This window comes from Mus pahari, chromosome 3 (genome assembly GCF_900095145.1).
Source record: "Mus pahari chromosome 3, PAHARI_EIJ_v1.1, whole genome shotgun sequence".
NCBI lineage: Eukaryota > Metazoa > Chordata > Mammalia > Rodentia > Muridae > Mus > Mus pahari.
In genome coordinates this window covers 119,346,601-119,354,664 of record NC_034592.1, presented here as the reverse complement: position 1 = coordinate 119,354,664, position 8,064 = coordinate 119,346,601, and the positions used below count along the sequence as shown (strand labels likewise).

General features: G+C 39.1%; 1 protein-coding gene across 1 annotated transcript in view; it reads left to right on the top strand.

Annotated features, from left to right (window-relative positions):
• The first annotated feature begins 4,834 nt into the window (after positions 1-4,834).
• The window catches only part of Pak5 (p21 (RAC1) activated kinase 5), a 301,988-nt gene continuing 298,758 nt past the window's right edge, over positions 4,835-8,064 (top strand). The window contains exon 1 of the mRNA XM_021192487.2: positions 4,835-5,148. The gene's annotated coding sequence lies outside the window, so the exon portion shown is untranslated. The remainder of the gene's footprint in view (positions 5,149-8,064) is intronic.

The following is an 8,064-nucleotide window of genomic DNA, read 5'->3' as shown; positions in this document are numbered from 1 at the left end:
TGTATCACCAGGATCTTATGCTTACTCAGGCCTGAGGAATGGGCCCATGGTTGTTCACATCATGATTTTTGTATTCATGAATCTTTCTGTGGACATTCAGGTAGTTTCCACTTTTTGGCCTGGTGCTATGAGCATTAAAATGCACATCTTTACATCTCTTTAAGGTCATGAATATATAACCCAAAACAGAATTGCTGGATCCTATAGCAGTTCTGTTTAAACTGTAAGGAAATATACCACTAATTTTCATAAAAATGATACAACTTAGTATTTCCACTACTGTTGCACAGGCCTCCCAACTTCTTCACACTCCCACCAATTATTCTTACATTTTGTTCTGTTTGGCTAATGGATTTTAGTTAGTTTAAATTATTTCATATTTTGGTCAGTGACTTTGAATGCCACTTTACATGCTTATTAATATCTATGTATCATTTTGGAAGAATCTCATTTTCTTCCCCCTTTTGAATAAGTTTTATGTTGCTTACTTTTAGAGGTCTTATATAGTCTGGATGTGAATCTCTTCTTGCATCTATGATCTGCATGTAGTTTCTTCAGCTCAGTAAGTTGATTTTTCAACATTGATTGCGCTCTTTGTATCGAAGATTTCCATTTCCATGTTCTCAAGCTTAACCAAGTTTTCATTTCTTATTCTTTTGGTGTCACATTCAAGAAACAGTTGCTAAATCCAAAATCATGAAGAAGATTTTATCATGTTTTCTTCAGGATGTTTTCTAGCTTCTACTCATTTGTGTTTTCTATATACTTACTCTAGGGTTCTATTTATTTTGCATGTGGGTGATCAGTTTTGCCAGCAGGACCTGTTAAAAAGACTGTTCTTTTCTTCAAAGGTCTTGATACTCTTGTTAACCATTAGTGGACACATGTACAAGAGTTTATTTCTGCATTCTATTCCACTGGTCTAGATATTGGTTTATATGTTCTCTTTAATTGTTTTGACTACTAGAGTTTTATTAAATTTTCTAACCATGTTCTTATTTTTCTAGATTGTTTTTGCTATTTAGGATCTCCACAGACCTCTACAAAATTTAAGATATTTTTTTCCTCTTGCTGTAAAAACATTGTTCAGATTCTCTTAGGACTTGTAGATTGCTTGGAGTAGTGTTTGCATTGTCTGCCAATTCATGAACATGGACTATCTTTATATTTCTTAATGGGTCTAGTCTTAATTTCTAAGTGTCTTATTCTCCTTGAAACTACTATTAAGCTAATTATTTTAAAAATTTTCCTTTTAGGTTGTTTACAGTCAGTATATAAAATACAACTGACTTCTGTGGGTTAATTTTATATCTTGCACCTTTTAGAAATTCTATTAATTTTAAGGTGTCTATATGTCTCTGTATATATGCATGAGCATGTGAATGCACACCTTAAGATTTTCTATATATAAGATCATACTCTATGAAAAACAAAAAGATAAGTTTACTTCTTTTTTTTTCAATTCTGGACTCTAATCCTCCTGACTGTCCACATAGAATTTTGAAGTAGTAAAGTTGATGTTTTTGTTGTCATCCCTTTGTCCTGATCTTAGAGGAAAACGTTCACTATTTCAGCTGCGCATGTTCCTAGTTATAGGAGGTTCAAGCTCTTCATTGTCCACGCACATCTTCTTGGTGCAGCAGTGCATGGCAGGAATGCTGTTCTCTTGGAATGCCTTCCCTCAGCTGTTAATAGTAATAGTTAATGTTTGTGTGAGTCTATTTCTAGGTTTTCTATTTTGGTATCTAAGCGTCTCACATGATTTTCTAGTTAAGGCAACTACAATCTCAGTACTGTTTGGATAGTCTAGAACCTTTATCTTTCAAAATACACTTGAGATAAAGTTGCCCAGGTCACCAAAAAATTTGAATGTTAATATAGAAATGTCACTTCATTTAGTATAAAGATTACATTTTTTGCTAGGTTGAGCCTTCTAATATATGAATGTACAATATCTATGTATTGGGTCTTTGATTTCATTAGTATGTTGTAATTTAAGAATATGAGACCCACATGATTTTATTAAATCTGTCTTAGCATTCTATCTTTATTATTTTTCATATGTAATTTTCTAAATGTTCATGGTTTATATCTAGAGATACAGCTAATTTGGGGGAATGTTACAGAATTTACGTTTTCGTTATAAGAGCTGTCTTGGTGGTTCCTTGTTGACTTTTCATGAACACAATCAGTGGAATGCATGTAATGAGTATTTTATTTATTCCTTCGTAACTCGAGGTCTTTTATTTATTTATTTTTTTTTGTCTAACTTTAGTTGCTATAATTTCTAGTAATATGTTGAGATGATGGATGAGTTTTCTTAGTTTTCCTGAATCTTAGGAGGAAGCTATTCCTACTTTCTTCTTTAAGTGGCAAGTTCACTAGAGGTTTTTTTGTAGATGCCCTTTATAAATGAAGCAATTCCCTCCCTCAGTTCCTGATGAGCTTGAAGTCTTTATTCACTGACGGATACCATTTTTTTTCAAATGCTTTATTATGCATAATTTATGCATTTTTTCAAATGCTAAATTATATATAATTTGATAGGATTTTTGAGTTTGCTATGATGGATTATATTGATGCCTATTTACATATGAAGTCCTGAATTCCTGACATACATCTATGTAAAGGTAATATATGATTTTCTCTGTGAACTGTAAGATTCAAGGTAATATTTTTTTCTTGGTGTTAGGGATAAAATCTGGGGTGTTATAAGTGTTAGCTACAAGCTTTAGTACCTTCTTCATTTTGCTGGATCTTTTAAGCCACTCTGTAGTCCAAAGGAATTTTGAATTCATGATTCTCCAGTCTTAGCCTCCTGAGTAGCTGGGACCACAGGCCTGTACCAGGATACTCAGCCCTCCCTGCAGCTCTCAGGAATAGTTGTAGGTTTATAAGATAATATTGTTTATAGGACTTCTCTTCTACTAAGTTTATTTGGCTTTGGTGTCAGAGAAATTATAGCCTCATAAATTAGTTGAACCACGTGTTCTCTTGCTTTCTGGGAAAGAATTGTGCAATACTAATTTTTGTTTTTGTTTTGTTTTGTTTTGTTTTTTACACTACTTGGAGCATTTCTCTAGTGAAACCATCTAAGTCTGGTAGTTTCCTTTGGAACAGATTTTCATTTATGGTTGTTTTTATCAGTAGTTCCATGGCTATTTATGGTGGCATAATTATAATATAAAATTATATTATTCAGATTATATAGTTCACTTTAGCATTGTGTGCATTTTTTATTGATACTAAAACCACTAAACTAAACTACATCTTAATATAATATTTCCTGCCATTTGCATCTGTCCAAGTCCATATAGGGGAAAGTAAAGAATAGAAAATATTACACCAATGACCATGGGGTAGCAATCCAGTTGGTGAGAGGTGAGGTAGGGCTATTTGAGTAGTTTCAAGCATTGATGAATTTATTGACTTTAGTCATATGAATGAGAAAAATAGGATTTGATAGGCCAAGATACATATGTCCTTTATACTTAGAAACATCAGTGGAGTACAGTGACCATCTGTTCTGTGATTCTATTTTTTAAAGATTTATTTTTATGTGTATATATGTGTCTAGATGCTTCTATGTGTACCGGGTGGACAAAGGCACCACTGATGCCAGAGGAGGGTATGGGATCCACCAGAGTCAGAGTCACATACAGCTCAGACCCACCCTATACAACTAAACCTGGGACCTCTGGATGAGCAACATGAGTTCTTAACAGCTGTGGCATATCTTTAGCACCAGCCCCTGCCATGATACTGTTTTGATATGTAAGTTACTTTAGTGAAAGTAGTGTGTGCACAGATAAGCCATAGGGGGCAGGGAATGATAAGTATCTACTATTCACTAGCAAACTGTACCTGTTTTATAACCTACTATTCAGTTATAGGATCAGATACCATATGCTCATAAAGACACTTTAGAGATCTCTGAGGATGAAGAAGGGTGTGACTCTCAATTCCAAGATTAAAGTCTCTTGGTTGGTTTTGTGAATCTTTTGGTTTCATGTGGGCAGTGACTAATCTCAATGTTACCGATACCACCTGTGGTCTTTTGCTCTCAAAAGACCAGTCAGTCTTAACTGTCAAGCCCAGCCTTGACATTACATCGAACCTCTAAGGTCTTGTCCCAAGCTCAGGGAAGATAGGTAGACAGTCAGGACAGGCTGGTTCAGGCTTGAATTGGACAACAGGTCAACAACAGGTCAACTGAGCACGAGTTTCCTAGGCTCAAGTATCAAAGGGATTGTGAATTGATCCAAGAGCCCATCATCTCCGAAACTCCTAATTCTAGATCAAACTAATGGTTTTATGCTGTCTTCAGTGTGTGCCCTACACAGCCTTGTTCCAGGAAAGGCATGGCATCCCAGGGGACATCCTCACTGAACCACTGCTACCATCAAAAGCTGAAGGTAACTCCTTAGGCTGATAAGTCCATTGCTGATTAAAGACTCCGCGACCAATTAGAGGTTACAGAAGATGTTTCTGGATTCTTGCACCTCCTGACCTTTCAGAGGACCGCATGGCATGCGGACTCTCAGGACCAGGCAGTTGAATCCAAATCTGTATTTTAAATCATAGGCTCATTGAAGTTTGCAAAGCACAGGACCAGGTGATGCTAAAGAGGCTAGCTAGCATACTGATGTAGTGCGGCTTTGCAAAGGTCCTATAGAAAATTTGGACAAACTGCGATGTTCAGGGAGGGGTATGCGGGAGTAGCCCGCAGGGGGATGGTAAAAGGAAAGTGTGATCCGATTGGCTGTTTTCTCCAGCTTGAGCGTGCAGACACTCCCTCCACACTCCCCCTTTCACCCCCCTCAATTGCTACAGCTTTCCTACAGCCGGCTGCTCCGAAAACCCGGAGCAGCTGAGTGGTCTCAGTGGACAGTCCTCCTAGGGGCGAAGCCAGGCGGCTTGGGCATGCTCAGTAGCTGGGAGAGGTTTGGGAGGAGAGTAGAAAGCTTTGACTCTGCCCCCACCCCCTCCTCTAGCCCCCGCCCCCCTTGCCCCTTCCCAGCCGTAGTAGTTCCCCGGCGTGCGCCCGTGGAGAGCAGGAACATGGCGCTCGGAGCGATATAACAGATGTAGCAGCAGCGGAGAAGCAGATGAGGTACCGCGACTTCTCTGCTGACAGCCAGCCACCAGGTAGGCAGGAGCACCGAGCAGGTCGGCTTGTGGGTAGCGGCTCCAGAAGGGGCGCTTGCCAAGATGCGCACGGTTGCTACACCGGGTATCTGGCTTTGCCTGGAGAGGATGCGAAAGACCTCTATGACAGCACAATTGATTGTGCATCTCCTAGGAGATGCCAAAGGCTGGGGACCTCTGAGAATGGGCAAGGGATCCAGGGTCCGCCCACTCCCCAACCCCCAACCCTTGCGATATCATCCAACCTGGACTCTTCACCGGTCAAATAAAGGATAGCGCTCTTTTGCTAGGATGGAGGGCGTAGGAGATCACCCCGGATGCCAGCTCTAGGAGTCTGCTGGTACCCCGAAAGGCTAGCAAGCCCAGCAGCAGTTCTTTGTGTATGCACTCGCGCACGCCCTGCCGGTGATAAGACAGTGCCTGCTGCTCCTAGGGAGTGCTGGATGCATTGCCAGGGCAGGGTTCCCATATGGTTTTTGTCTTTTAGCAGGTGTGGACCACCAGATGCAATAGTGGAACCTTTATGGGACTGTGTTTTCCTTTGTTGTTTGTCTCTGTTCGCTTAGTGGGTTGCAATGGATTGGGAAATAACTTCTGCTTGTGAAGACTGGTGGACAGAATGTGGAAGAGAATATCACTTCCAAACTCTGGTTAAAATTCTGTGCCATGTCAGTCTCCTAGAGGATAAACTTGGAAAGTCTCAGGACTGCCAAGTGTCCAGTTTGGGGCACAAATGTGAGCATCCGTTTTGAAACCGTGTGTGTCTGGAGCTTTCCATTGTGATAGGGTAGAAGTTAATTTGCCAGCATTCATATCTCAATTAAGGAAGCTCTAACCTTTAAAAGAACTGAACAGATCATTTAAATATCAGGGTAGTAAAGAAAAAGAGAAGCCAGAAGAAATTGTCATGGGCAATAATTGATAACGGCTTGGAAAACTGGATATACTTCTGGAGAAATGGGTACTTCACAAAACATCAGAGACCCTCTTGTGGCATTTGGTGTAAAGGCAGCATCTTTAATTTACAGTTGGACACATTACTCCCTGAAGAAGTCCCTCCTACACAAGCCTTCTTAAAGTTGACATTCTACAACAACAGATGTGACACCTTACAGTTGTATCTGTTATGATTAGCAACATAGCCCACTGAGAGGGAGGAAAGGTAAATTTAGAACATGCCTTCATCTCCTGTTTTATCTTTTCAGGCTGGGCATCTGTCTGTGAATATGAAGTTTAGATACTTTCCTCTGCACTTACACTATTTATTCTTATGATCTCCTTAGGTGGCAAGAATGAGTCAGTATTGTGATAATGAAACAGAGACTGCAGGAGGGAAATGCATTTAAGTAGAGGAAAGCTGTAAGTGTCCAATCTGATAACACCTTGACTTTGAATACACACTGCATAGCAGAACTTCTAATGAAAGCTGTAGAAGCTAATGGCAAGTTCATTGACAATACTTGTATTAGAATAAACTTTGTGTTCCTCTGTGAATAAGAGATTGATTGTACTCAGTCCTTGCAACTTATCATTTAATTAACAAATGTGAGTTTCGATTGTAGGCATTGAAAACCGAGGTTGTCAATGCCTTTCCTACATCCTCAGAGTTTGCTGCAATGGACAGGAGCCAGAGACAAATGTTCTGGGATACAGTGTCATTTTAGTGGTGAGATAAAGCTAAATTTGAACTCCGGTTCCTCTGTATTTAGGTTTGGGATTTTGTGCAAGTGATTTAATATATCAGCAACACAGAATTGTGATTCACAAAGCAAAGCCCACACAAATGGGTAGATGTGGATATTCATAATAATACAAAGCATCTAGGCATGGGGAAATCTTTTTGAGAAGGACATGTATGTGTTTGGAACCCATGTTGTATGTATTCGCTATACAAGTCAAATTCAAAAACATACTTTCACTGAAATACTCCAAATTTTTTTTTTTTTCTTAGCACTGACATAACCATACACCCCAAACTTGGTAGCTTAAAGAAGTAGAAATGTATTGATGCAGATCTGGGCATTTTCTGTCTAACATCTCAGTGTTAACACAGCAATCCTCTGATGCTCTTAGGAGAAGGTGATTTCTTAAAGTCTCAGACATACCTTAACCCGATCACGTTATTCTGTCTCTACGTTCATCTCCACGTGTTCTCCTCTCTGTGTCTGTTCTCCTGTCCATGTTTCTGTTTTTATGTAAGGACACTGTTCCTATATCATTAGAGCTAACTATAGCCTTGTCTTAATTCAATTACAACTGCAAAGATCAGACTTCTAAATTAGGTCACATGGACAAGTTCTGGGATGTCATTGAGTTTGGGGGAGAGAAGATTTAACTTACTTTACTAACTTTTCTAATAACAGTGATAGGGTCAATACTATGTAAGCAAGTTTCAGAATATGAAGAACGGTATGGGTCAGAAACTTGCTGGCATGGGATATTTAATGTAACTAAATTATCTGAATTTTGTATTCCCAAGTGTGATAGTGAAGGGAAGGGTGAGGGCTTAGGCCTTTTATAGATGCTGAGGGATTTCATATAGTCTTCTCCCTTTAAGGCTATATTACTAAGTCAAAACACAACATCATCATCATCATCATCAACAACAACAACAAAACAACAACAGCAAAAAATGAAAATCCTACACCCTTTCTTCTTTTTAATATATTTATTTTTGATTTATATACATTTTATTAGTTCCTTGAGAATTTTTTATATGCACATAATGTATTTTCTCCTTATTCACTCCCTCACTCTTCTACCTAAATTCCCCCATGTTCCTTCTAAATTTATGCTCTCTCTCTCTCTCTCTCTCTCTCTCTCTCACACACACACACACACACACACACACACACACAGAGAGAGAGAGAGAGAGAGAGAGACAGAGACAGAGACAGACAGAGACAGAGACAGAGA